Source organism: Pungitius pungitius, chromosome 12 (assembly GCF_949316345.1).
Source record: "Pungitius pungitius chromosome 12, fPunPun2.1, whole genome shotgun sequence".
Lineage (NCBI taxonomy): Eukaryota > Metazoa > Chordata > Actinopteri > Perciformes > Gasterosteidae > Pungitius > Pungitius pungitius.
The window spans coordinates 7,750,328-7,777,584 of NC_084911.1; the positions used below are offsets into that span (position 1 = coordinate 7,750,328).

General features: G+C 44.1%; 1 long non-coding RNA gene across 1 annotated transcript in view; it reads right to left on the reverse strand.

Annotated features, from left to right (window-relative positions):
• Positions 1-10,173: 10,173 nt before the first annotated feature.
• The window catches only part of LOC119220832 (uncharacterized), a 48,913-nt gene continuing 31,829 nt past the window's right edge, over positions 10,174-27,257 (reverse strand). The window contains exons 3-4 of the long non-coding RNA XR_005120621.2: positions 12,990-13,057; positions 10,174-11,024 (exon numbers count right to left, since the gene is read on the reverse strand). This is a non-coding gene — a long non-coding RNA (uncharacterized LOC119220832). The remainder of the gene's footprint in view (positions 11,025-12,989; positions 13,058-27,257) is intronic.

Here is a 27,257-nt window from a genome sequence, read left to right on the forward strand (position 1 = left end):
CATGGGTCAACAGATTAACATGGTGTATTCTGTCAAAAACTACGGCAAAGCAACCAAGCTGTACCTTGATGCTCATAATGATTTACCTCCATTGTTCCTGTTCTGTCCGGTGTGGGTAATTCGGCCATGCGGGCAAATAGGGTCTGCGTACTGGCTCTATGGCGCTGTGCCAGCAGTGTGCAAGGGGAACGTGGTTGCATACACAGGCAGGTGAAGGGAGGGGTGGCTACGTGCCTGCAGAATGTTTTTTTTTTTCCACAGGGGAGGGAGGCAGAAGAAGAGAAGATGGGCTATGATAAGTCTCATATATGGTACGCAAGAATCTGCCACCATGTTCTTCGTATAGATTTGCCATACGCATTATGCACAAGTGCATACTTGGGCATAATACCAAGAACCAGCTTAAAAAAAACATGTAATCCCTTCAGTATCACATCCATCAAAGCCCTCCAGTCCACCTGAACAACACCCTCCTTGAGCCCCCACAAACCCATATCTCTCCTTACTTCCATTCCTCTTCTCCTAAAGTTAAAGTGGCCATGAGAGCATTGGTCTTGATGACATCATTTCTTTTCACAGCAACTTTCGCCCCCATCGCCCAAAATTCTGTTCGCCAGTGTCATTATCTCACCTGACATCGGGTCCTCCCTGCCGCTGCTCCCGCATTACCCTAAAATACACAAGCGTGTGTACGTGCCCATGCTCACACACACACACACACTGGCCCCTCTACTCCGGTGCTTGAGCCAGCCTGCAGCAATATAAGAACATGTACCAACACATCTAGTTTGTCTAGGCCTGAGTGGCGAGATCCACTTAGAAGTAATACATTTGTTTTCTCATACGACATTTTTTTGATGTCACTTTACATCAGCACTGGAGATTGTATACGTCTCCTGGACTTCAGCTTTAATACAGAAACGATGACACTGTGCCAAGGAGATCCCACCCAACAGCTGCAATGCACATGTCGGTGTAGGACATTATGTAAATGAATCATTGCGAGAGACACTGCTCATTTCCAACACGATGCAGTAATTCCCTAATTTTTGCATCTATGCCTACGCCTCAGCCGTATCACTTCATCCTATATGTTGATGATGAATCTGCTGGCTTACAATCTCTCCATGCCTTTTGTGACAGGGTCAGTCACAGGCTATCTGATGTCACCCGACTATGATGGCATTCCTATTGTTGTTTGTATCAGTAGTCATCTTATTGAGTTTCCTTCTCAACCCTCATGGAGACAAGATTCTTGTCAAGACTCAAACATGACATCATGAGTGAGAGTGAGCCCATTAGGGAGCAAGTTGGGTGTGTTGTCTATGTGTAAGACAGAAAGAGAAGCAGAGATACAGTGTGGAAGTAAAAAGAGTGAGATAAAGCACACAGTATGCCATGATTCACGGTTAAATGGGGCCTTTGCTGCCCTCAGTCAACCCTTTCACATCAAACATCCATCCTTACACCGTAGCAAATGCAGACAAAGATTTGTGTTACATTCTTAAATATGGAATATACCACAGGTTCAGTGTTGGATGATGTTTAGTTCATAGAAATACAAAAATAAAACATTTAAAAAATATATCTTGACATATCTATCTTACAGGTTATCTCCTTGAAAAAGCAATTTCAGTTGATCAGTGAGTGATGACAGACTGCGTGGGTGAGTAACCTAGGAGGAACGTGAAAAACTAGAATTGTTACCTGTCAGTCACTCGGGAGTTTTTACATTGAAACTAAAGCATTTCCGTTCATGCACCTTTGGCAAACATCCATTCATTTAGCAGAAAGTGTTTGGCCATGGAGGCAGCGCGGTAAGCAGGAGACCAGCACGCGTGTGTGTGTGTTTGTCTGTGACAGGCAAAGAGCAAGAGAGTTAAATGTGTACATTGAATGAAGTAAATAACCAAAAGAAAAAAAATGTTACACTCCTGTGAATGAAGTTGCTGCGTTGTGCCAAGTCCGACGTCCTGCAGGTGTGGAGCTAAGAAGCGGTGAGGGAGGAGGTGAGGCGCTGCATGGTGTTGCGTTGCGTGGGTGGTAGGGGTGGAAGTGCAGTGGAGATAATCCCCAGCTTTGGCCCTAAGTCCTGTGCACGCTGGGCAGATCAGCGACTGAGGGAGGAGCGGTGCTACCTCGTGGCAGTCACCCAGCCCCGAGCCGTCCACCTGACCAACCTGGCAGCCTCGCGGCCTGCAGGCCCCGGAGGCTCAGCCTTCAACTTCCACCGGTTGAGGCCATCTGGCTGAAAAGACTTTGAGCCGGCTGCTTCGCGTAACCGTATCCTAAGAGGCCCTTGCCCACTCATCATCGGCATGGACTGAGCTTATCCCCGGTCACCCTCAATCAATTTATCATATCTCATATTCCAAGTAACATACAATTTGCCAATGAGTGTCTTGAAGCAGGAAATAATAGCTATTGTTACTACTGAGGGAGGATGCAGTGGCCTTTGTATCAATATGCAGGACAGAGGGGGGGGGTTAGCGGGTTAATGTGTTCAGTATGGCTATGCTTTCGGCCCTGGGGAGAGATGAAGTTGAGGGGTTAACCAAGAGGTCAAAAGGTCAGGTAACCCCAGTACACCACTCCAGGCCAAGCCCATATTCAGCTGGACACCCTGAGGAGAGACCCCTTCAACCCACACATTACCCTGCATGCAGTGTGCATCCAGCTGTTAAGAGGAGCAACGTAGGGAAGGAGGGAGGGAAGGAGGGAGGGAGGGAGCGGTAGAGAGCGAGCTCAGCTGACAGGATGTGCTCCTGTCCCAAGACGGTCTTTCACTCCCATCCATCCACTCCACACTGGGTTTGTTATCAATCATGCAAAGCAGTTCCTATGTTCCCTTCAAACTGTTTTCACGTCGTTAATTAAAAGAGTTATAAATATGGCCTTTAAATTACCAAAAGATTGTAGTAAATTCTGTGAAACCTAAAAAAGATTTTTTTTTGTGTCACAGTTAATTAGCCCCCACCCCGAGTGGCAATAAACCGTGGCTCTTCCTCAGCCGGGGGTAACCTCCTGGTAACCCCACCAGCACCGGTGTCATTATTCAGTCATCACAAGAGCTCTAATCATGTGATAGACAAAGCTTGGCTTCCAACTTTGAGGCCAAAACATTAAAACCATCTCAATCGGCTCGCTGGGGCACAAGTAAACAACTCCCATTTCCCTCCCGCTATCCTACTGACTTTATTGATTTCCTTCTCTGAGGTGAATTCCCAGGTAAATGATTACAGGCGAGACGAGAAGATGGTGAAACAAGTTATACGTAGGTGCCATTTAATGTTCTGACTCTCATGAAATGCCAAGTCTGAGAACAGTGTGGTCAGATTCATTTTACTCTTTCAGAAGTGAACAAAGGATGTGTAACTTAACTTGGTGAGAAGAGGTTAACTATGCTGCTCACAGTGCAGAAAAGCAGACGTATAAAGAATGTCAGAGTGCCTTTACACTGATTGTGATGTCTAATTAGACCAGAAGATATTTGCATTTATTCGCGCCTGACCCCATCCGGTGCTAAATTACACTCACCTGCAGGTTGTCATTGTCAAGTGCTTGTGGAGGAGATGGGACTATTTGCTTCTAACCATTCTCAGGAGGATTCAACGTGGGAAGGCTTTTCATCCACCAGCGAGAACAATGAAACTTTTTCACATTTGCATTCACACAGAGAGCTTATCATGCCACACAGGCATTTGTTAAGACTGTCCATCAAAACACACCTGACCGAGGCACGCAAAGCGGCCAAAAAACAATGATAAGTTCTGTGCTTTTTCTCAAGCTGATTGATGTACAACGGCATTTTGGAGTCCTGGGTGCAGGCTGGGAAGCAGCGCAGCCCTTTGTTTTATAGGGAGAAAATACGAGCCACCACGCTAATACACCAGTAACTGTCAGCGACTGGTTGAGGACATAACGGCTTCAAAACGGGCCTGTGTCAAACATAAAAATAATATTCAGTGCGTCTGGCCTTTTGGACTAAAAAAAAGTACTACACTTGCTAATTGCGTTGTAATATTATCATCAAAAATAAAATGATTGAAATTGTGTTTGTTTTCGAGCATATGAAAGTAAAAGAGTATTTAAGCTCAGTAACTTGTTTGTTTGTAATTTGTATGGGCCAGCAAAAGGCATGGATGGAAAAGACAACTATCATATGGCCATGGATGCAAACTATGGTTTAAATGAAAATGAGAACATGGCCTTAGAAAAAAAAAAGAGGAGGGAAATGCATCCATTGGGACCTGCTGGACACACAATTTACTCGTATGAGTAACACTGTAATGTAAACAGAAACTTTGTTTACCTGAATACTCCAAAGAGCCCAGATAAACATCTGAGATGCAAACTGGGCTCAATATCGAGTTCATTTAAATTGTGCCCGTATGATAAACTCCATGAACTTTTCAAAGCCTTTAACCAGCTAAAATAAAATATTACTCTTTGTGACACATCTTTAAGTCATCTTATATTTAACCAGGAAGGAATTTGTTTGAAAAGCATAACATTAAAAAGATTGATTTGAAAGTATATTTATATAAACAGATTATGAATTTCAAAAGTGTCAATTGATCTCAAATATTGTCAAAATTGAATAAACTCCATTTCCTCAAAATACGTGTAAGCTGTTGACCCATTTCCACAGAAAAAGGAAGCGTTTTGAATTTCTGGCAGGACAAGACCATTGTGGGACATGCTGATAAGATCCCATGTCAACCTTCTGGGCTACATTTCAGGCGGGAGGGACAGGAAGACTAAGTACAAAGAAATAAAAACACAAGCGAAAAACAACTATGAATCTGCAGAATTTTGATCATCCGCTGTTTAAAGATGAAAGCATGCCCGATTCTGATGTGGATTTGTTTGATTTTTCCCACAGGATGCATGCTGGGCTCAACATTGACCATCTTTAGCAGCCTAAATATAAGCATATTGAACACTAGTGGATGTAGAAGAAGGAGGGAAAGGCTCAGATGGTGTAGGTTTTGTCTGTATCTTTGCTATGTCCTTGAGTGAGTGCAAGGATGGGTGTCTGCAGTTTTCTTGGTGTATGTGCATGTGGAGGTGAACAAACTGAACGAGAAGTGTGTGTTGGTGCTGAGGGCCTCACTGCTTGTGTAAACAAGAGCCGACTTCCCTGAGCGCTGATGGCTATCCACCATCACAAATCCAGGAATGGCAGGTCTTATCTTGAAGTAGGATTGGCTATGTGAGATACATGTCTGTGTGTGTGGGAGGGGGGGGGGGGGGGGGTTCACAAGTTTTACTTCCTCAGTTCAGACTTTGTTCAGTGAGACATGAAAGAATTATCCACATTGCACACAATGCCACTACTGCATGATTGACATACTAGCATCTTGGTCTTTGCTGGCATTGTGATAGATGGCCGTGTGAGTTCTTGTTGTTCCTCACCCCTCTGCCAGCTCTGCACATTGAGAAACGAAATTCAAGTGGTGCATGCAAAAAGGAACTTTGAGAGTGTGGGTCAAGGGGTCACTGCTTTCTGCGACCGAAGGATTGACGCAGTTTAGGAGGCAGAAAACTGCTGGATAGGTTTAGAGAAAAAATAAATAACGGTATATAACAGTGAATTCACATCTCACATATAATAGGCAACTTATTTAAAATCATAATTATCATAATTATCTTCTTCAGTTTCGAGGTACAGCTTAAAATATAATTTTAAACAATTTAAAGATACCTAGCAATGAGCTACATTTGTACAAATAATGTGGGCCAAATGATTGTAACATTTCTTTCTGACAGCTTCACATGAAGACATCATTTATTCCTGCAACCGAAAGCTTGACACCCTCTGTCTAAATTCACCAGAGGCATAATGAGACATCTCTATCTGACTGTTTCCAAAGTTAAAGTCCAGAGTACAACCAGACATTCTAAAGAGGAAGACAAGTGCTGACCTGACCTTTGACATGACCTGTCCTTTCACAACGAAAAGAAATGAGCAACATTGGGAACGTACCTCTAAAAACGTTAGTCTTCCATTTAAACTGAACCTTCCTCTTTGCCCATCAGTTAAAGGTCAGGCCACTAAAACTGCTCTGCTGAATCACCCGTGGCTGGAAATTTTTTCTGCTTTCCAAATGAAAAAGGGAGAAAAGAATAAATCATCCATCGTAATTTATTCCCCCCGTCGGACAGACTCGGCTCAGCGGCCAGTCGTCAAAAGTACAAACTTGGTGTTCGGCCGGCTCGGAGTGACGTTCTCACCAAGCGGGGATAAACCGGAGTGTTTGAGGCGGTCTCTCAGCTGGAATTCTGAATCCAGGAGTGAAATGGCCTGTCAGGGTGATGTACGATGTAGAGGGGACAGCGGGCTGGCATCCTGGACTTGGAGAATGTCTACCAAGCCACAGAGTTTCATGCGGATAGACAGGAAGCACACAAGCATATGAATTATTTTCTCCCACCTTGGTGTGAGAAATTACGATCCTGCTTGATTGATGATTAGGAGGCAGACTAAATGGAGTTGAAAGTATAAGGACTTTCTAATCACCAGCACTGACTGCAATCCATTAAAAATAACTCAATCAGTCACGCGGAAGGAAAGGAATGACTTATTCAGAGATAAAACGTTCATAACCACTGGCTTCACATTTGACGGTGTATGGTAGAGTTCCTCTGTCTATAAAAATGTATTCTCTTGTGATCACTTCTCTAAATACCAGGAAACGGAAATGCTGCTCACATCATCTTTGACGCAAATCGCCTGCATGTTCCAATCACAACCTCTTGGATCCTCCGGTGATTGATTTCCATCTTGGACTGACACAAGCCCCCCCGCAGCCCCGCAACCCCCCCCCCCCCCGTACCCCACTATCCAGCAGGACCCCACCCCCCAAAACTCTCCCACACCCCCTTGCCCCCGCCCTTCGCCTTGCGCTGCCTCTTTGCATTGATGCTAATAATTAAGAGTGAATGGATCTGCAGATTCCCATGGATGTCAGCGGAGCCTTTGGCCTGTGCTGCTTCTCCCCTCCTCCTCTTCATCCTCTCCCGCTTCCCCAGTCTCCCCTTCCCCTGCTCAATGGGGATTAAGAGAGAGGGAGAGAGGCGCGGGATGGAGAGGGTGAGAGAGGGTGAGCTTGCCCAGACTGAGCGATGGTTTCCCATGCAGTGCTACATGTCACCTTGCCAATCAAGGCAGTAAACACAAATAAACCAGAAACACTGCTGCGTGTTTTATTCTTTTGACGAATTACATCCCCTCAATCTCACTATCAATTTGCCGTTGTAGTATTGATAAGGTTCTTACTTGGGAAATGATGGTCGTTATTAACTCAAGGTAAATCCCATCACACGTTAAAAAGTAAAAACCTTTTGGAAAACAGGTTACCTCCATAAAGCCCAATTGTGGAAAATCCAGAGAAAAAGGGAAAGTAGTGGATTCCCACCATTTCTCCTGTGCAAGCAGAGCCGAGTGGATACGTCATTGGGAGCCCACGCACCCTCAGCGTGCCAGCGGTAACCGATACCCAGTCAGCGCTCATCCAACCTCAAAAACCTACAAAAGTTATGCTTTCTTCCAATAAAGACCTAGGAGGGGCCAACCCGGCACACCACAGTTAATCACATCACACCACTAAGAAGGGCAAGAAGAAAAAGCATGAAATCTGTGAAGAGGTGCACTTTAAAGTGGGTAAGAGACTTGGCACGATGGCCTAGATAAAGACAGAGAACTGTACGGGAAGTGCGAAACGATCTGATGACAAAATGATCTTATTTTTTTTCATAAGAAAACAGTAAGTCCCAGCGCTACCATGCGTCACAAATCACTTTTTAATGCAATGACATTTGGACATTTTTCCAAAACCAAGTTGTAATTGTGTCATTCTTTCGGATGCAGCTCCAGTTTGAGGAAGTGGTTTGGAGTGTGTTTAAAGGCGACTATGCTGCAGGGGTGTTTGAAACCAACAAGCGTTGGCTCCAAGCTTCATCTCAACCTCACTTCAAATTATCCCCATTAATGACATTTCTAAAGGGTAAACGGCCTTTTGAATGTGTGTGATAGCACTGGATTCATTCCAGCATGAAAAGTGGCATATATTAGTCAGGGTCACAGGTTCTACTGAGCTGAGGCAGCCAATAGCCGCTCTGATACTGTGTGAGAATCCAGGATTTGTTAGTTGATGTCATAGACCGGCGAATGGAGAAACACCACAAATTGCTGCCCTTTTTTACATTGTGCATACATACAAAAACCAGGAAAGAGAGATCTGTATCGGTGAAAGCATATCATGCAATTTTTTTAAGTTCTGAAACTGGGAAAGTTTAAATAAAACTCGACATACTGTACTTGAAGTATGAAGATTAAAAAGGAAGGAGAAATTCAACACTCAAGTTCTGGAAGATTGAGCAGGCAAGAATACTCTGTCTACATTAATCACACAAAATTAATTGTGACGTATGGGCTGTTCATGAGCCCACATCCCACTCAAAATACCCCCCCCCCCCTTTCTATCCCACAAACACACACACAGTCCCTCCTTGAACTTCATGAGAGAGAAAGTGAGACACAATGAAACTCGCACCAAAACCTGGCGCAGCTTCAAGTGACGGCACAGCAGCTGACACAAAGCTTGTGCTTGACATTTGTGGCTTCACACTTCTTACTGGAATACATTTCTTTTTGCTTTACACCAATGCTCTCTCTTGAAATGAAGTGGAAGGAGGAGGCCACCTCTATATATATGTTCTGCGTCACTCCCCTTCTTCCCGTCTCTGATCACTTTCCAAGGCTGTTTACCACAAACACAAGAGCAACACCGGCTGAGCTCAGTATGGAGAGCCGAGCCGCGATTGCCAAGTCCCGCCCCAAAGCCTCTGTTGTCTTGGGAACCCAGCATCCAAGAACATGGCGGGGAGGGTTGGTTGTGTGCTGGTGTTGGTTGTGATCATGTGTATGTGGGGCAGGGGGGGGGGAGGGGGGGGGGGCATGATGTCATCCTGTGGCAGGGAGGGGGCCAATCAAGCCCTGAGAAAATTATGTCACCTTTTGTTGAGCCGGTCCATTCAGGGCTATAGAAGTGCAGTGAATTGAGAGCTGCAGAGAGGTCATTTTTCCCCTGAGCTGTGTATGTGTGTGAGAAAAAGCGGGTGAGGAAAATAAAAGAGGGGGAGGTAGGCAAGTGAGGAAGTCTATTGTGGATATGCTAATGTTGTTGACCATAAGCAGGGCCATAAAGATGTCATGAAGCTCAACTTCCAAAAACATCAGCGCCGGGACCTTCACACCCCTTTTCTTCTACAGATGGCGATGACCTCCCCCCTCCCCCCCCCCCACCCCCAAATTTGATTCTTAATATGATCCCCTATGATACTTTGAACTTCTTGTCAGTGCCGGGAATAAAAGCCTGAGCAAACTGCGATGCAGTCTAACCCAGCCCGCTTTGTTTTATCGCAGAGAGAAAGACAACAATAAGCAACCCCTTGAGGAATAATTACCCCCTTAGCAACTCCGCCATGCCGCGCTCCCGCAACGACACCTCCGTCCTCGCCGCTGCCCCCTCCCAAGCCAAACTTCACAGAATCACAGCTGAATTTGATGAATTTGCTAAACTTAAAATAAGCAATAACAAATGCATTTGTAATTAGCGATGGAATGTTTTTCTGTGGAGGACGAGGAGCTGCAGGGATTTTCAAACAAGAAATAGTTAAAGCTACCTACAGTTTCATTTTAGTCAACAGGAACTGTGACATTAAAACACTTCTCTGTTCCGGTTTACAGGAACTAAACTCAGCAGCAAACACCTTTTTCATAATGTCATGTCTAGCAATGAAAGTAAAGGATTTTTTTGGGAAGTAAATATCTAAACTGCTTCAAGATTAATAAAATAAATCCATCATTTACACTGATTTGTACAGTAATTATTTATTTATTATTTATCATTTAAATGTGACGCATTTTCCAATTTTACGTTGTTCTTCCCTTTCAATGCTTATTATTGCTTGAGCAGGAGAAGAAAAAAAAGGAGAGATGAGTGAATCAACCCCTGATAGACCTCTTGCATCAGATTGGCAAATACTGGGCTAACTGGTGAGGAAGCCAGTTGCGGTCAACAACAATACACATATAATGAACACAGTGAAAGCCGTTTGGCTATTAATCTCTCTGCAGCTGCAATTACAAAATAAACAGATAGCAGCTTGATTACACCTTTTCCTTTTTATTTTATGTTCGAGAGTTTCACAGACAAAACCGATGAAGCAATACATCTTTATCAGATGAGTTAGAAAAGATTGCCAAAGAGTTGTTAATAGTTTTATTCATAAGCACCTTTGGTTCAATGGCTTCATTTGTGAACGCAGTTGTTGTAATTTCCCTGCTGCAGGACGAATAAAGGATTATCTTATCTTAATTGGAAGATGTTGAATGTGAGTAATCCCTGTGACTATTCCTATGTATATTAATCAATTCATCAGGAAAACTTTTAGTGTGCTCCTTACAAGATACACTTTGTTTGTGACTGCATTGGTGTAAGTGCTGCCTTCCTTCTGTAAAAATAATAGAGCTAAGAAGGAAATAACAGCTGATTATTTTCCATTTACTCTTCCAGCATTTGTTGATACTGTTTCCAGAATAACACAGTATATGTCACAAGTGCAGGGAATGAGCAACAGCGTGAATAAACACTGAATATCAAAAGCAGATGTATATACAGGGAAATATTAATCCAGGTTCAATTTAGAGAAAGTCAAACAATGTGTAGATCCATTGTGGTAACCGCGGTAATCGTAGCTCCATAGAGTTGATTTTCCTATCGAGTGCCTCTCCAGACGGGGTTGACCGATCTGTTCCATAATATCTGAGCAGCAGAATACACTCCACTGTCCTGCTGAGTTTGTGTCACAGCTTCTCCGCGTCCAAGCTGCTGGCGATGCGTCCCGAGAACTGGATTGTCAGTGATGGAGCTCACGCTGTTGGCAGCCATGCCAGGAGCAAACATCTGCTGCAGGCCATGCTCTGCCCGTAGTCCAAACCAGGATTAGGCATGATCCTAGAAGCAAAAGACAGACACTAATGATTCAATGAGGCCAACCATAAAAAAAAAAACTTGAAACTTTAACATTGACACATGTTTGCCTTTCTGGTAACATTCCTTCTCAAATGTTAGAAGTAACTGCTCAGGGAAGTTACCTAAAACAACCGGAGATTTATGAAACACTCAGAACTGATCAACCCAAAGTTCTTCTCCACTGATGTCTTAAGCCGGATTGGCGGCGTTCACAAACTTTCGCCACAAAAAAGGGCTTCACTGTTCAAGCTGGTATAAAGGAGATGCAGAAGAAGAGCCACATCGGAAAATTATCACATTTTGAGTGGTGGCAAAAGTGTTTTGCGTCCACCCAAGAAGATACAAACCAGAGGGCATACTCAAGTTGGAGCTTAAAATGCCAGAATTAAAATGTCAAAAATATCGCTTCAGTCCCAAAGAAAGCACTGATTTGAAAGAAATGCTAACATTAATAAATAAACAGAATGGCACTTATATCTACAATACGTGTTTGAGACTTGTTTTCGACTTTTAAAGGAAACCAACGGGATGACTATGTTGTTGTCTAATGAAAGGGCTGCGGATCAGTGTGCAACATCTGCCTTTTCCCCCCCACTGACGTCAGTAGAACCAGAGGTGAGGTAATGCAGGTAGGTGGCCTCTCGACAACCTGTAGCTTGCTTTACCCGGGCTTGTGCATGCAACCACCCACAAAAGGACATTACATTTTCTGCCCCCCACACACCATCCACTCAGCCAAAGTGGCGGGACCGGCCCGTCCCACTCAGATGATAAGTAGACATCCATCAAAGTTTTCCCCTCTTTCCCCCCCCCCCCCCCCCCCCCCCTCCTGTCTGTACCTCCGACGGCGGTTTACCTGCGAGGAGTCACGTCCCGCGGGTGCACAGGATGTGGCTTGACTCGCATGGCTTTTTCTTTATCACGCTCCTCCTTCAATTCTCTCTTCATCGCCTGGCCCTCACACATCATCATCTCTCGCTCGCTCTCTCTCTCCCCTAACCTCCGCCACAACCACTCTATATTGCTTTTTGTCACTCTCTGTTATTATATATCCTCCCCTTTGGTTGTGCGCTTTCTCAGCGCCACAAACTCAACAATCGTCCTTTCACTGGATTTTCTCTTTGCCCCGTTTCCTGTTTTTTCCCTTCCCACGTTTCTCTCCTATGCCTCACCTTGGAGCAGAGCCAGTAGAGCATCATCAACACACACACACACACACACACACAACCGGGTCCCAACCTGCCCATGAGTCTCAGCCTGCCCGTGTACGCGGGCCTGTGCCGCGGGCCTGTGTCTGAGACCAGCCCCATATCGCCCTCTCTCATCAGCACGTTCACCGTACCTGTCTGCTGGCCCCCTGCCACTCACACACACACACACACACACACACACAGTTCCCCCTCAATTACAGAGGGACCCTGAATGAAAGTAAAAAAAAGACATAACCCAAGCCAAAAATCTGTTAAAAAAAAAAGGGGTTGAGCAAGTTTGACCTCCATCAGGAACACCCACGAGTGCCCTGAGAGGCACACGTATACAGTAGCATGCATTCAGCCTGCTGGCTACCCCGCGCGAGCCCATCAACAGGTTTCATTGAAGGCCACCGACTCGGTGGTGGGGCCATCAAAGCATATCTTCATTCATGTTTGCTGAAAGGATCTGAGGCTCCCGAGAGACGCCGTGTTTGAAGTGATATCTCTATGGCACCGCATTCTTTGCCTCGCTATCACGACTTGAGTTACACAATCAAAAAAGCAAGAAGGTGGGCCTAAAGCCAGTGCCTCCACCATCAACACGTCCCACATATAAGTGAACTACTGCTATCTTTTTGATCAGTGGCTGTACCCTACTCGGTTGTTTATGGCAACTAACAGTTTATAAGGCAGCACTGTGTGTGATCACATGTTGCACCTGAGTGAAGATCAAACCAAAATCAGTCATCCTTACCTTGAAGGAATCTCTTGAGATCATGTTTCCATTACTCAGCCTTTTTTTCTGTGCTCACCTGAGATCATCTGAAAAAGATTAAGGATGGGGGAATGAAATGATTCAGAAAGTCGCTCATTCAAGTAAGTAAACACAGTTTACAAAAAAAAAGAGAAACCAGATGTAATTGCTCTGTCCAAACTTGCATCAATCGACGAATATTCATCTTCCTACGTTGCATTGTGAAAATTCCCTCATCTGTTTTCACAGCTCAGATGAGGTTAAGGAGAATGTGTAAGCACATGGGTCCCATACAGTCTACACTGTACACAAGAGACTGGGGAGGACCAAGTGTTAACGTACGGACCCACTGTACTGCCTCGACACGCGAGCCAAGGTTTCAGTAGAGCTCTGCAGAAGCTGGCAGGTTTGTTTTTTCATTTTAAATGATTTAAAATAACCTACACAAGGTTATATTTTATAAGGCTAACAAGTTCAGGTAGAAACTTCTCTCGATCACACTTGGAAGACCGAAGCCGTGCTCTCTGGACCGATTACTTCCCCGGTCCCTCTCCATCCATTCACGGACAAAGGTGCTCTCTACTTCCAAGATTCGCTGTCCCAGACCTGTTACCTTGGTAACCAAGGCACTGTTTCCAAGTGACACAAGGCCTGAACCTAAGAACCTCTTTTTTTGAGGTAGAAGGCTCCAAGAGCTGAGGGGAAAACAGCAATAACAGGACGGCGGGGAGGGAAACTGAATAGCAGTGAATTACTTCCCAAAGTTTCTGGAGGACATAGTAAAATGATTATTTCTTTCCTCTCCCTTTTTAAAATACCTTTCTCTGGCAGCAGGCACCATAGGTAGTTGTGTGCTGTTCTGGTTCCATTTCTTTTCTATCCCTCCTTATATTTCCGTTTTTTTTTTCTTCTTTTCTTAAGTGAGTTATCATGTAGACCAGCAGGCCCGAAGCAGCATGTGGCTCGGCTAAGCCTCCAGATGAGGTAATGTTTCGAGGGTTGGCGAGCCGAGGGAGAGGTTGGTCAGGTCTTGATTAGCTCAGGGGTATGGGGCTCTCCAATATTGGACACCCCTTTGTGTGGTGAGATTACCACCTTATGAAAAAATGCCCCTGCTGACACGCCTGATGGGATCAGAGCTTCCTGCACACTGCATCGTCCTTATGAGCTCTCCCCAACACACAACCAAACATCCACCTCACAGACACACACACACACACACACGCACACATCTCAGGAGAGACGGGGACAACTTGCTTGTTCTGTGCTTAGTTGTACAGTACAACAAACATTTACACAGACAAGCACACACATGGCTCCTAGGGCCTCCTCTCTTCCCCTTGCGTAGGCTATATAGGAACCACAGCCGATGACCCTCACATGGAAAACAACCTGACTTTTTTCTTAATGAAGCCAGATGACACATACATACACACACTTGCTTTTACTGTGGTCGTCTCCTCCGGCCACTTTGGAATGAAAATCACATGATGGACCACGTCCAGCAAAGAACCCCCCCCCCTCACCCCACCCCCCAACCCTCAGAGAAAACCCCATCAACAAACAATGTGAAAATACAGGATTCAGAGGCAAAGCTTTCAGGGGATTTGAACCCAGAAGTCCACTAAAGTGGGCTGAGGCAATAGGATGATTTCAATTATTTGATATAATTTCTGATGGTCCATTAGTTCAAAATAAAGCTCTGATTATTCGGGATGTGTATACAGAAAGTTACAAACAAAACCTGCATCAGAGTCTAAAGCAGAGCTGTACTTTTTCCAGATGTGTATTCGACTGTTAATAAGCAGTGGCCTTACGTTCATGAAATCCTTTTTCCAAAATAAAGCTCATTTTAAAACAGGATAAATGCAGCATTCTGGTTTCTTCAACCGCAAAGTTCAACACCTTCTATTTCTACTGTTTAGGAGCCTCATGTAGCTGCAGTGCACTTTGCAAAAGCAACTTATTGTTTGTAGTTTTATAGTGACACACATGCACACCTAAACACACACACACACACACACACACACACACACACACACACACACACACACACACACATACAGGTAGATATGTATTAGGTGGACTTTTTCGCCATACAGGCCCGGGTGTGGTTTAGATGGACTACCCTTTCCTGAGGTCCTACAGCTTTGGCAGTTAGGTTAAAACACTTCAAAAAATCTGAAAAAAAATCAGCTCACTTTAGATTTCAGATACAACCTACACAACCTCATACACAGCAACCTAATTATACTGTGGTATAGGTAGACATTTTTATTTTGACAAAAGTATGACTTATAAGGACCAAGAAAACACTATTGGGTCTTTAAAGGGACAATGATCCCGCCCTCCTCATTAACATAAATACACACAGACTGGACACAGCATTACTGGAACCATCAATTTAATATAAAAAAATATTGTTAAAGGATGGCCAAATTAGTGGCATACAAATTTGGCCCCTCAAACTGAGACAGTATGTGTAGAAATCTATCTATATTATCTAATGATCCATCTATGCAGAGGGAGAACAGCCCCTACAACCTGGGTTTCACTTAACATGAAAAACACAACAACGAGCTGGGGCGATTTTTTTATTACTGTCCCACTCAGGACACAAGCAACCAGACTACAGTGGTTTTGTAAACTATTTTATGAAACAATTGTTTACAAAAGACTAGTGCTTTTGGAAAAACAAGTCCTGTTTACCAAACAACCGAAGAGAACGACAGAGCGATGGGCAGGACATACATAAAATTTTTTCATCGCACCATGGAAATTTACCTAATCAACAGATAAGACAAAAAAGGATGTAGAACAAATAACAAAAACGCTTGTTTGTTTACAGCTGGGACCGTCTTTTTTCAGCTGTTCCCCGATTCCGGACGAAGTCTGACATTTTGCACAGTTCTTTGTTCCAAGACGGGTCCTTCAACCAACTTGCAGTGACTGCATTCGTTCTTGGTGGCCAAGTGACCTTTACGAATATGGTCTTTGAAGTGCCGCATTACCGCTTGAACCTCACATTTAGACCACGCTCTCTTTGTCCCTCTTCTGGACCCAGCATCTTTTCCTGGAAGATACACGAAGTAGAAAAAAACGATCACACAAAAATAATTATTATTTTGGCCTTTTCTTTCTTCTACACCTTGTAGCAATGCCTTTTTGTGTCCAAGTACTAAAACACCTTTTAAGTAATCTGAATGATATTCCACACCAACTATGTCAACTTCATCACAACAGATGTTTACACATTTCACAATTATGAGAAATAGTTGATATATCAGCTTATTATGCTGTGAACGAAGAAATATGTGAGAGTTTCATTATAGAATGGTGTGTACATTAGAACACAGCAAATATATCGACCCTTTACCCAAAGACAAACTCTGTACTAATTCACTAAATAGCTCACCTCTGCATTCATAGCCAACCCACTTGAAGGAGGATACAGGTCCCACACATTGGACACATTTGTCCAAAGAGGATATTGTTGCGCACACCAGGTGATGCTTTAGACACTGTTAAAAAAAAAAATATATATATATATAATGTATATTCAACAGTGTCACATTGACATGTTGGTATTTTATAAGTTCTAACATGTGTGCCAAATTTCAGGTCAATCAGTCATATAGTGCGACATCTGTATGCTTTCACAACAAAGAGTTATGTTTTTTAGGGGGCTATCCCAAGACACTTTTAGTTTACATGCGTTATACATGACTACGAAGTTTCATACACGTAGGTCAACCGTTGAGCTGGGGGCTGGATGATTGATTTGTAAGGGGCACAATTAAGCCAAAGTGCCATTTTGAAGCATTAAAATAAAATCAGGTAACTTATCTTTGCCATTAAATGTGTGTACCAAGATTAGTTATGAGTTTTGAGCAGTTAGTTCCTCAAAAGCACCGTTGTTGAGTTAAAGAGCCTAATGTCCTCATATAAAACTGTCCCCATACACCATGAGAGGCGACTACACACACACACACACACACACTTAGTAGATTCAGAGAATGTCCTCATATAAAACTGTCCCCATACACCATGAGAGCCGACTACATACACACACACACACACACACTTAGTAGATTCAGAGAATGTCCTCATATAAAACTGTCCCCATACACCATGAGAGCCGACTACATACACACACACACTTAGTAGATTCAGAGAATGTCCTCATATAAAACTGTCCCCATACACCATGAGAGCCGACTACACACACACACACAGCTAGTAGATTTAGATCGAGAATGTCGATTCTGATTTTAATTCCCATGTCTAATGTCCTTATACACCACTGTCCCTATACACCATATACATATATACACACACACACACATATACATACATATATATATACACACATATATATACATATATATATATATACACACATATATATACACACACACACACAATGTGTAAATGTACCATTACAGAGAATATTTAGGGTTTTAATGAGGCAACTGCACACACACATGAGACATGATTGAATGCCTTTTCACAACTAATTCAATTTAGACTTAGTTTACCTTTTCAACCCTTTTGGGGGGACCATGTTGTGGACATGTTGGACTCAGGCCATCCACAGAGGTCTCAATCTTGTTGGCCTTGTCACTCGCAGCAGACTCCATCAGCTCATTCGCAGTGATCATCTGTAGCAGATAGAAAAGGAGGACAATGAATAGAGAAACTGGAAATGTACCATTACAGAGAATATTTAGGGTTTTAATGAGGCAACTGCACACACACATGAAACATGATTCAATGCCTTTTCACAACTAATTCAATTTAGACTTAGTTTACCTTTTCAACCCTTTTGGGGGGACCATGTTGTGGACATGTTGGACTCAGGCCATCCACAGAGGTCTCAATCTTGTTGGCCTTGTCACTCGCAGCAGACTCCATCAGCTCATTCGCAGTGATCATCTGTAGCAGATAGAAAAGGAGGACAATGAATAGAGAAATTGGAAATGTACCATTACAGAGAATATTTAGGGTTTTAATGAGGCAACTGCACACACACATGAAACATGATTCAATGCCTTTTCACAACTAATTCAATTTAGACTTAGTTTACCTTTTCAACCCTTTTGGGGGGACCATGTTGTACTCAGGCCATCCACAGAGGTCTCAATCTTGTTGGCCTTGTCACTTGCAGCAGACTCCATCAGCTCATTCGCAGTGATCATCTGTAGCAGATAGAAAAGGAGGACAATGAATAGAGAAACTGGAAATGTACCATTACAGAGAATATTTAGGGTTTTAATGAAGCAACTGCACACACACATGAAACATGATTCAATGCTTTTTCACAAGTAATTAAGTTTAGACTTAGTTTACCTTTTCAACCCTTTTGGGGGGACTATGTTGTGGACATGTTGGACTCAGGCCATCCACAGAGGTCTCAATCTTGTTGGCCTTGTCACTTGCAGCAGACTCAATCAGCTCATTCGCAGTGATCATCTGTAGCAGATAGAAAGGGAGTGGGTGGACGATCAGAAGACTTTCCTTAATATTTTTGAAGATTTTAACAATAAACATCAAACCAAAGGGTTCAAGTAAAAACTGAATAGTTAATACAGCAGAAATTCGATATTTGTATGTAGCAGCATGTCTTTTGTACCCCATCAACCCACAATGTCAAAAACCATTTTCATATTGAAAAATTAATATGTAAAATCAAAGCTGCGTGTGAGCAAAGAGCATTTCCTTTAGGAGAACTTCATTTTCACAAAGAAATATTTTGACTACCTTGCATCGCCATGGCCAGTCAGAGTCACCATAATTATAGGTGATCTCCTCTCCTTGACTGATGTCTCGTGCTGCAAACAAACACAGATGGGGCTTCCCTTGGATGTTTAGGTACTTCATCTTGGCATTGGGGTTTACATTATCGTCATTTACAAGCCTTCCAAGAGACCTATCCTCTTTTGCTGCATCAACACTACAAAAACACAAGTAAACATTAGTTTCACAAGAGTAAATATATAAAATAAAGGCAATGTGTCGTTTAATTAGACTAAGCATTGACATGATACGCACCACCATAGTTTTCCATTAAAATGGAACTTGAACACCTTAAGGTGGTCATGGTAAAGGCTCTGTCTCCTCTGACATTCTTTATGGTTTATTAGTTCACCTCTATATTCTAACAGAAAGTCTCCTTTATCAAATGGAGCCGAGGTGAAGATGCCGCGACCTATTTCATAGACAGACAGAAAAAAACATCAGTCAAGTTCATTCATACTTTAATCAGGATTACAAAATCCAAACATTCAACTTACCTTTGAAGGCATTGATGTATTTGACATCAAGTCCCACTTTGTCCCCTCCAGTATCAATGTAAAATTTGGCATCATCCTTCGGATTTAAGCGTCTTCGCCGATGCATATTTTGTTACTGAAATGACCAAAGAAGGCTATCAGCATTTTTATCTTTATTTATAGAACATGCACGATCAGAAAACTTTCTATAGCCATTTAAATCAGTAATAAACGGAGATAATATAAGAAAATCCATAACAGCGCAATTCAAATTTTAATTTAACACTGTTTCACAATTTAAGAACATCTTTAGATGCTCTAAGATTAACTGTAGAAGTTAAGAAAGTCCCTAGCATGTTCGCTACGTTTTGCACGTTCGTTTAAAAAAAACACAAAGCATATCACCATATCTCACACGGTCTCATCTCCTCCATTCGTAACTGTAGCTAGCTCCGTTTTATACAAAGCTAGCTACTCGGAGCTAACGTTAATCACGGAGCTACTCGGAGCTAACGTTACTCACGGAGCTACTCCGAGCTAGCTACACACGGAGCTATTCGGAGCTAGCTACACACGGGGCTACTCGGAGCTAACGTTACTCACGGAGCTACTCGGAGCTAGCTACACACGGAGCTACTCGGAGCTAGCTACAGACGGGGCTACTCGGAGCTAGCTACACACGGAGCTACTCGGAGCTAGCTACAGACGGGGCTACTCGGAGCTAGCTACACACGGAGCTACTCGGAGCTAGCTATTCACGGAGCTACTCGGAGCTAGCTATACACGGAGCTACCAGGAGCTAACGTAACTCACGGAGCTTGCTACTCATGCATGTCTTCATCTTTAAAAAACTGATGAACCTTGTACTTGACGTTCGTACGTAAAAATCATAAAGCATGCCATCATATCTCACCTCACACGGTTTCATCTCGGAGCTAGGTATTCAAGCCTGTCTTCATCTTTAAAGGGCTGAGAGACCTTGTACTTGACGTCCGTAAGTCCTTCCAACGTGACTGACCCGCCCCTCCGACGTCACTCACCCTGTCCCGCTCCGCAGGAAAAACCAGCCAATCACAAGGCAGCCCGCGAAATTTTAACCGTGTGTGTCAAAATGTGTATGAAACAGCACCAGCATGGTCAGGACGCTACGCGGCGCTGTTCTATACACTGTGATACACAGAAACCAGGTCATGTGGTAAAAAAGGACTTTCCACGAAAAAGAGAGAGTATGTTACTTAAACAGTTATAAGCCGTTTACACTCTTTGTTTTATGAGGACCTCAGCATGGTCCGTATATACCATATAGGTTCTCGTAATGCTGGTGTGTAATCAGGTGAAAAGTCCAGATATAACATATCCACCAACACACACAGACACACACACACACATGCCAGTTAGGGACATGGCACAACCTTGCGCCAGTGGTCCTTTAAACCAGTCATGTGAAACGACCCGTTTATTTCTGCAAATCAGATTACATCTCCAAGCTAAGGTCTGCAAGTCCACTCGCACACATTTAAAGCTTGGAGCTTAGGTTTCCGGCAACACACACACACACACACACACTTAATCAGATTCTTTCTCTCGTCAGTGTGAATGTACACAAACTGCAAGTCTCCGCCAGGGCCAGGATCAAGGCGTGCACAAACTTATAGCTTCAAACAAATATATAACAGATATTAACTGTATGCTAAAATGAGTGGAGATCAGACCACAAACTCCCTGGAAGAACAAAACAATTTTTGTTGAAAAACCACACACTAGTGCGGTGATAAGCCTCCTTTCAGCGATACTTGAGTGCTGTTTGGCAGCTGAGCTACGGAATTAGCACATGTGGAAACATGTTTATTGTGTGTCTAGGAGGAATGTGAATGATAAATGATTCCAAAATTACCTTTGGGGAGGTCAGGATCAATTGTGAGTTGTCAGATAAATAAGTAAATCAATTGTTGAACAAGCACAATAAGTGATATGAGTGATATGAATATTGAGCATGCAAATATTTCGATATTGTCTTCGTATACGTCTAACGTCTCTTCAAGTTTCAGCTTCACCGATCACATTTGTAACACAATGTAAAAGAAGCGGTTTGGCTGGCTGATGCTGGCTTAATTAAACCCAGACAGTTGGAGCGAGCACAAGTCTATGTCCCTACAGGATCTACATTAAATCTCCACTTCGCTAATCAGAAAGCCCTTCAACTACATCAGCATGTCCCTCTAGCGCAACCAACAACAAAATCTCTTTGTAACTTTTAAAAGAAGCTTGAATTACTCTCTCTCTCTCTCTCTCTCTCCCTCCCTTCGTTCATCACAAATCCTCAGCTTCAACTAAACACATCAGCTGTGTTGCCACGTTGCATGTTCTTCTTTTTATCGTTGGCACCATGAAGGTCCGGTGCTGGGAAGGTGTGGGTGGCAGGAAGTTGAGGGAGCGGCGCCAACAACGGGGAGTCGGGACTCTGTCAGTCAGTCCAACTCAAGTCCAGCTAAAGTGGCTTGATTCCATCTTCGCAGTGACATCGGAGAAGTGTAGCGACGGAGGGGCAGAGGGGCCGCTCCCCGGGTTACGTTGCACTCAGTGCTCAGATAAGGCGACAGGAAAGGGTTCTTTGGGGCAGTGCAGCAGAAAAGGGGGGGGGGGGGGGGGGGGGGGGCTGGCTGAAGCTATACTGTTACCCCAGGAAGAGCTCACTCATTCCTTTAGATCACCTGCCGCCGGTCGGATTTAAAATGTCTGACACCAAGTTATAATATTAGGAAGATTTCAGTAACATAACTTGCAGCCCGACTTGCACCATGAATGATTTTGAATGGACTATCGTGTGAACTAGTAGTAAGATATGTGGGCTCTAGTAAAAATGGTTTATTCGCCTATTAGTATTTACATTTACATAAGCTAAACGAGCAATCAATCAAAAATGTTTTTTTAAACTACTGCCATAGTCAACAACCGGATATGTAAATGCGGTGATGCAACTCGAGAGACATATGGTCAGTCCTGCAGCATACATTCCTGACAACACACACACACACACACACACACACACACACACACACACACTGGTAAAACAAACCCTGCTGTAGTATCTTCATCTGGAGTGCATTTCCTGTCCTCTGGCTTGGCATATGTCTGCTCGTGGCTCCTTTACAACACAGCATCTCTCTTTTGTTGCTCCCCACATGCACAGAAACAACTGTCCAACCATTTGAAACAGAACTTCCACTTTATGACATTTTTAACTTCCACTTTAGAAGTTAGAAGTACTTCTGACTTCTGTTCGGGGTGTTGAAAATGTAAAGTGAAAATGTGGAATTCATACATCTGGCAAAATCTTGTGGTTGATTGTGTTGGTTTAGGGTACAGCTTTGACAAGCACCATTTCCAGATTTGCTGAATTCTCTCACCAAGAGGAAGAGGGGTGCAATCATTAGTGTCACGCAGTGACCAAAAACTCACTTAAGTAAAATCAAGCAGCTCTTTAAAAAGACAAATTCGACAGCACAACATGCGGTGTCAGCAAATATGTGTACGTCAAATTTTACAGGGTGAGAAGTGAGCAGACACTTCAATTCACGACCAACTACGAAACAGACGATAATGTCACAAAATGATCCCCTGTCACCTTTTTAACCCAGCACAGGCAGCAACCAGAAGTGGTCACAGGAGCTGTGAAATGTTAGTTTTAGAGTGAAAGTAAACAGCTTCTCCCATGGTGGGCCTGTACCCTACACAGAGTAAGCACATGTTTCCCATTGTGGTTAAAAGGGAAGGGGATTAAAGTGTAGTGCAGCCGGAGCCACAGCCATACACCCCATGGTGGGATCACAGTACTCTCAGGTCTCTCAGTACTGCTGATGTAGCCCAGTTGGAAGTGGCTGGTGAGTAGGGAGCGGCCACATCTATCAGACGGACCGGTCGAGAGTCCTCCAGGGTCCAAATATGAGGCCTTTCTCTGGGTCGGAGGAGGCAGACATGTTACCATGTTGACAGAAGTGCCGGACTGAGGCTGTCAGACACTGACACAAACACGGGCAACGTAAGGGTTATGAGGAGGTGTTGAAACCGAGCGGATTTTGCTTGTCAGAGGCCAGATTTTGTACCTAAGAAAAATACATCACTTTCTAAACCTTTACTAAAGACAGAAACGTGTTGGAGGAAAAAAAAATCATACGTAGTGAATACAAAACCAGAAATGAATGGTCTTCGTGGTCAAAGGTTTGGGTTGCAAAAGATGGGGTCTTCACCCCAGGGCCAAATAGGCCACATTCAGGTGCCACAGGGGACAGTTAAAGCAGGAGACTGTGACTGTGCAGCCAATTAAAGGACACTTTAAAAAGGCAAATAGTGCAAGGGACATTGAGGAAGATATGCATAGTGGAGCATAACTGCACTGCCAATTAACCAGCACCCCATGAAGCTCAGTCGGACAGTTTCCATGTGCAGCCAGAAAAAAAACACTTTCTGAGCAAGGCAACAAAGGATGCAGAGTTAGGGTCAGACACCCTCTGAGGGTTTACTGACCTTGATTAAATTCCAAATTTGGACCCCAGTCATAAAACTTTAAACTTGACGTGGACTAGACTACTCCTGAAAACCTACCTTGAAACTAAGCTCAGTACCAACTATCAAGTTTTAAATTCATGAAAAGAAAAACACACACACTTACGGCACGATCATTTTTAGGTGTGGCATGAAAATAACAAAAGTTTCTGAGCTAATACGTTCACCGGAGTGGACAGGGCGGATGGACGAATGGACAAACTGTCCGATCAACGGGGGCCGGCAGACATGACGCCCCTAACCACGGCCGTTGCCGGGGGCATCAATGGAACACAAGCGGTTGCTGGGGAGCAGGGATTTTGTGCAGTTTCTGTTCAGAATTGCAGGATGTGCGCGGTCGTGTTTTTGAAACTGGAAACAGATTTATGTAGTGTTAGGGATCAGTTGTTTAAAAGGTCAAACTGAAAAAAAAGCGGGGCTGCGCAGTAAACCCTGTTCCCTCTCCGATCCAGGTGAATCTGGGCCAACAGTTTCGCAAAAACACAGCACAGACACGAAAGCACTCTCACCACTGCATGACATCAGTCAGATCCCATTTCCGATGACGCCAAGCTGACATTCAGCATCTTTGATTAATTACTTCCTATAGGGCTTCTTATGTGATCCCTTTGTATATAATAAAAAAAAAGGAAAAAAATATTGAAATGAACTTTCTGGAAACCATGATTTTAAAGAAACGAATGTGCCTTCAGCCACAAGCTGCAGAGCTGCAGAGCACAATGCCTTGACGTGATATCCGCCACAGCAAGAGTTGTTTCTATTGATCACCTCGTTAGATGAGATGGAGTTAAGGGGGATATCTGTCATACTCCCTTGATTACCATCATCCTTCAGCGACACGTGTGAAATGGCACGCAAGCTGAAACACACGCTGGTGCATTGACGCACGAGAAGCACGCCGTTGCAACACAGACCTCCTTGTGTAACAGGACGGCAACGTCGGAAAAAGGTGTGACGAGGACCACCCGAAGCCCGATCCAGCCAGGGACTACGACCAGGCAAATATCCCCAATGATAAACAAATGACTAACGTTCCCGGTGTGTGTGGTTCGCAAGCCGCAGGGCTCCAGCTAAAACCCAGAAGGATCCGGAAGCCTTTCCTGCTGTTTATCGGGGAGAGCAGAAGCGGCCACTTCGGGACAAACACGTAATAGCAAACAGAGGTGTCCAACCTGCCAATTTGACAATTTGATCTTAGTGTCAAGAAAGTCCTCGTGCTCAAGGGATGATTTTATGATTTTAAGTCAACACAAGAAAAAAAAAAAGCACACCTGTTTAACATAAGTGACAAATATTGATTACTTGCATCGGCATCACCATGATGGAGATTATGGCGGAGAACTGTTGGACGGATACAGTAATGGGCCATAACATTCTTTAAGTACTAAGAGGGCTGGTAAATTAGCAGTGTGATGACACTGAGATCAAAGCTAAAGCAGGCAAAGCAATTTGTAATTTGGTCAGTAGAGTTTTCTGCCTCTAGTAAAAGGTTCACAGAAGGTGAAAGTGCTTCCACTGGAAATGCAGACACAGCCTGTTTCCCTTCATTTGTTCTGCCACGGCTTTTGTCCTATGGGACATGAGATGAGATGCTCCAGTAAATCTCTATTTGGGTGAGGCCTTAATCCCACTCTATATGGTATAAGTGTGTGTGTGTGTGTGTATGTCTTCCCCTTTGCTCTAATCCGCCTATTTTGTTCCGCTTCACTGTTCAGATTCAAGGTGGAAAAGTGGCGAGACCACAACGTTTTGTCCCTTTCCGTCCGTCTGGCCCGGAGTGCTTTACCTGCTGAGCCCCGAGACTCACCAAGCCTTGAGGACTCTGTTGCTTTAACCCTGTCCCTAAACATGTCCCCGGCCTGCACAAAAGCCATCTGGGGTACGGCTCAGGGCTTTAGCAACAAAATAACTCTTTCACTCCGCTCTCTGCATGGTTCTGACTGCGCGGCGCTGAGGTCGCCAATGCAAGAAAAAAGAAAAAATCAAAAATCTTCCTGGACTTCCTCCCTCTTCTCCTCCACCCCTCTAATCCTGGCCTACATGACTGACTCCAACTGAAAGCCCCACACGCCAGAGGTGGGAGCCAAAAGCACTGTGAGATTCAAAAAGGACCACCTGCTCATCAAACTAAATTGCCCTCACTCGAGGCAAAGGGGGAACAGAGAGAATGAGCAAAAGCAAAAGAAAAAAGACAAAAGGTAAGAATAAAAAGAAATACAAGTCACTCTCCCTCTGTGATCTTGGCAGAAAAAAAGAACAAATTGCATTTCTGCATCGTGGCACCCGAGGGTCAAAATCGGCATAGGCTCCCTCTCAGCGGTGTTTGTGTTTGCGAGCACGCTGATAACGGCTCCATCAGCCTCCACAAGAGAGCCAGAGAGGTGCACGGTGCCTACGCTCCAGCCTTTCATCTTGGCTTCTTTTGTATTTCGCTACACTCTGTTGTCTCTCCCCTCTACTTGTCGGAATTGACTGTTATTATTCCAAACAGCATTATCTTTATTAATGCCACAGGTCTCAGGACTGTGCACTCCCCGAGAGCCGGGTCTGGACAGAGCTGCAACCAATCTCCCTAGATAAAAGCTCAGCGAGGAGCTGTATGCAAGCCAGACAGCTCCAACGGGCCTTCATCCTCCCTCCTCATTCTCAGAGAGAGCTATAGGCCCTACAAAGACTGAGATATTGCTTTAATCTAAGCACTTTCAGTCAGAAACATTTGAACTGAGAGCAGCTCTCTGGGAGGATATCAGAAGCCACCGGTCACAACAAACAAATTGTATTTTTTTCAATACATGAAATAGAATTTGAAATTTGCAAGGAGAAAATGATCCATAATGAAGAAGTTTTGAAACCCTGGATATTGAGGGAATTGCTCTGGAGTCACAAACTGTTGGGGTCATAAGTCATGAAACTTTATCTTCTGGTGTGCTACAGTTTATGAGTGTGCCCTCCATTTCTACTTGAGCTTCTAATGCCGGTCGCTCGTATTGGACTCGTGTGGGAGCCGAGGCGGTTTCCCAGCGTCAGCCAAGCGTGGCAAGTTATTCTAAAGGTGGTGTGGAGAGCTGACGTGTGGCCGGGGCCGGGGGCCCGGGGCAGCGGCCCGGGGTCTCGGCTTAGTGCCTCGAGACCCCCGCTCCAGTGGTCACAGAGCATCAGCTCCCGGCCCGAGCCCGGACACTGATTTATGGGACAGGGGGATTACCATCAAGCCAGCCGTGAGGACCACCCAGATGGTGGCACAGGACGACGGCCGCGCAAACCGGAGAGGGCACCCACATTCGAAAATATCAACCCAAGCACTAACATGGACCCTTTTTACACAGATGGCCGCGGAAAAGGCAAACACTCGAACAAATAGTGACTAGAAGGCAAACAAAAACATTGCTTAATAAGATGTCAAAGATTAAAACTCTCTGGAAATAAGCGAGCA